We start from the raw sequence: 3,883 nt of genomic DNA, 5'->3' as shown, positions 1-3,883 counted from the left end.
GAAACCTGTGCACCTCTGCCCTTCCCCCACCCAAACCTAAGCCTCTACTATTACAGGCTGTGAGGCGCTCAGTGTGGAGCGAGGTGAGCAGCTTGCCTCACCAGTGAGCTCTGTGTGCATTATGTGTGCTGCCTATGCAATGTTTACGGGCTTATCATCCTGTGTAAGTGTGTGTGTGTGTGTGTGTGTGTGTGCGTGTGTGTGTGTGTGTGTGTGTGTGATATAACCTGGTGATGTGGTTTGGCTTGCATGACTGGCTTCATATGAGCAGGGTGGCAATGAGGGATAAATGTGTGTAACATGTGAGCATTGAGGTTGGTAACAAACACTAAAACACAGACTGTGGAGGCTACACAGCTAAAAAGCTTGAATCAAAGGTAACACATGTAATGTATCTACACTGTGACGTGGGATCGGCCTCTTTATTGTTTGTCTTCAAAGCATTGTGGACTAAACAAAAAAGAATCCAAAGACAAACACGTAATTAGCACACATTATTACAGACTGTTATTCCTCACTATATTTATGTAATTTCCAAATATGTGTACGTAGATAAATATTTCATTAATATGCACAGATATATGACCGATTAGCACCAATGTGCCAAACATATGCTAATTTTCCATGTGCATCTGTCGTTAATTACACGTATGAAGGCGGGAATGGCTGGAAGGAATCATCGAGGGCATGTGTGACAGCGTCCCTCCCTGTCCGGCCTTTAACACGTCCATTGTGCTGCGAACGTATTTTGAGATTATAGATGACATGTTTTCCTGTATAATGACGCCGCTAGCTTTGAGGTTACCATGTGTTGGATCAGCATTATTGAAATGGGATAATGAAATATAATTTTAGTGTAAAAACTGAGCTTTTAGTGGCCGCTGTCTCTTAAATTAGAGTGTGTGAGTGTGTATTCATTTAAAGAATAGTGGACAACAGCATTTATAGAAGTATAGCTTTAAATATCACTTATTTCATGCATTTTAATTGGATTGTTTAACAAGCAGATTTTGGCCTAGGCTCCAATGAGAAAGTGGCACCACCTAAATTTGCTTGTAAAAAAGAATTATAGGTGTGATGTCAATAAAGTCCAAGAGGATGATGCTTTAAAACACATCCTCTGCCTTCAGCTGTAACTCATTCCTCTTTAACTCGGTGTTAGCATTAGGTGCCCTCTGTGTTCGTTAAGACCAGCGTTATATATGTTTTTTTTTTTTATTATGATTCTTTTTCGGCCGCCCGCTCCCTCTCTTCATCCTGGCTGCCCTTGTACATGCTCTCCATGTCAGACCCAGCTGTTACTACAAACTACTTGGAGGGCTTACAAGCCTCATTGCTAATACTGACAAAAGCACTCTTCTTACTCAAGGCCCAACGTCTACTGGAAAAAGCAAGAATATGAGAGATTTTCTCTGCCTCACTAGAAAATTCATTTTGCCAAGCAGATGCTTCCATCTGTTCAAATCTAATCTTTTGATGAATACATTCCTTAATGACAGGATTCCAAATAGGTATTAGATGAATTACTCAAGATGCCCGTTCTTCGATAGTTGTGATTATTTTCTTTTTTTGATGCTATGGCTGTCTTTTCATTTTATCTGCTTATGTGAGTACCTGTACGTTTGCATACGTGCAACCAAATGTGGACGTGCACATGGTTTGTTTGTGAAGGTATTTATGGCCCATATGTGAATTTGTTCCAAGCAGTAACCCCATTACATTCCTAAGACGGTCCATGACACTAATTAATGTTCTGTGCCGAGGCTTTTCCTTTACCCTGGGGACACCCAATGGATTATTTACCTATATGTCCTATTGACAGCAAAACCCCTTCCATTTGGTAACCTCTATGCTAATAGACAGTTTGGGGCATTAGGGTGGTATAATAACACCAGGAAGCTATGCAGGATTTGCATTTGTCATGTCGTTATTTTGTTATACAGCTCACACCCAAGACATGGGCATCCGGCCCACTATAGTGACTCAAAGGATACTTGAGTCATCATAGCCTTTGTAGTGCCTGACAGTGATAACTCTATGCTAAGAGGCTGAGGAAAGATTTCTGTTGTTTTTGTTTTGTTTTCTTCCTCTCTAAAATGATATATATATATATATATATATATATATATGTGTAGAAGGTAAGCATATATAACATGGTAAGTTTGAAGGTTGTAGATAGGAAACAAAGAAGGGGTCATCTTAACTTCCCTCTTCTGTGACGAGGTTTGTCCTCAGGTTACAGACAACAGCTGTTTAACACCTACATATACTTTTCAGTGGAGTGGTTATTGTGTGGCTTCACATACGAGGAGCGTGCATTGAATAAAAGGCGGAAAACACAGGAGGTACAGACATCAGGGTCAGCTAAACGTATTCCATTACAAACCAGGTCTTCATCATTATCATTATCATCCGCTTCATCATGGTGACTGAATGGCAGTTGATTTTAAATATTAATCTATTATTTATTTTCTATTATAAAGCAGTGTTTTGTTTTCAACACTTACAGATAAAAAGCGGTTGATGATGATATGCCCACCCTGTCTGAACTGTTTTCTCTGAACTAACCCCTCCACCCCCCACCCCCACTCACTCTGTGATCCTACACTCTCCTGCTCTCCACTCTGCTCCGGAGCAGGCAGTTACAAGCAGTTTCTAGGGGTGCGTTGGTCTTATGTTTATCACCTCATTCGTGAAAAAGACTGGCCATGTGGAAGTGGAGCAGAAACAAGAAAGATTGGATAATTATCTGACTAATCGATCGATAGGAAATTTATTGTGACTATTTGGTTAATCTGACATTTTTTGAATTAGTTTTCAAGCAAATGTGCCAGTTTTTGTCTGATTCCAGCTACTTTATTGTAAGGCTTTGATGTTTTTCTTTGACACACATGACATGACACTGAATAGGCCCTTCGGGTTATGATTCTGATATTTAGTACACTGAATAAAAGAGAAAAAAAACTACTTCACTTGGAAACACAGAAATTAATTGTTTGGTCAAATTAAAGTTAACAAGTTATATTGACACAATAGATAACTCTAATTAGATATTTGTATTAATGTTAAATATTTTTCTCTTTTCATTATAGATAGATGGATAGATATTTAGATACTTTATTGATCCCAGGGGGAATTTAGGTGTCTTTGGTAAATTATAATAGTATTTTTCCAAAACAATCCCCCAACATTACATAGAAGAGCCAAATAATTGATGAATTGAGATATAACGCGACAAATTATGATCATTTTTTAGTATAGTCAGCTGGACAAAATATGAATTTTGAACCAGACCATCTTATGTGTATGTAGCCTGAATGCAGAGTTTAAACATATAAATAAAAGACCTAACAACAACAAGCAAAATAGGCGAGCCCATTCTTATAATAACACACATATGAGGTTGATATTATAATAATTAAAAAAAACATTAAAAGCAATCAGCTAACAGTTGTAGAAGTAATAGCTACTGTAGCTATTAGCAGGCAATAGCTTGTAATGAATCTTACTTAAAAATGTTTCAGTAGCATTAACATAATGGGAATAAAATTAATTAAATTAAATGGAACTTACATTCGTCAATGTAGTTTTAATTGTAAAGAAATCTGAATGATTTTCACGCCGTGTGTTGAGTACATTGTTTTTAGGAGAAAGCAGAGCGGAGGACACAGCAACCACAGTGATAAAATGATGTCAGCGGGCATGTTGGAGCCCCTCAGCCAGCCTCCCTCAGCACACAGGGAAAGTGAGCGTCAGGAAGAAGGCGGGAATTCCTCTGACTTCCGGCCGCTCGCTGGCTGCCGCTGCTGTCAATCAACCCTACTCGCGCGCCCATTGGCCGGGCGCCTTCGCATTTATCGTGCCATCTCGTCAAGCTGCTGCT

Source organism: Hippoglossus hippoglossus, chromosome 4 (assembly GCF_009819705.1).
Source record: "Hippoglossus hippoglossus isolate fHipHip1 chromosome 4, fHipHip1.pri, whole genome shotgun sequence".
Taxonomy (NCBI): Eukaryota; Metazoa; Chordata; class Actinopteri; order Pleuronectiformes; family Pleuronectidae; genus Hippoglossus; species Hippoglossus hippoglossus.
The sequence above is the reverse complement of the archived record's forward strand: the minus strand, read 5'-3'. Positions refer to the sequence as shown.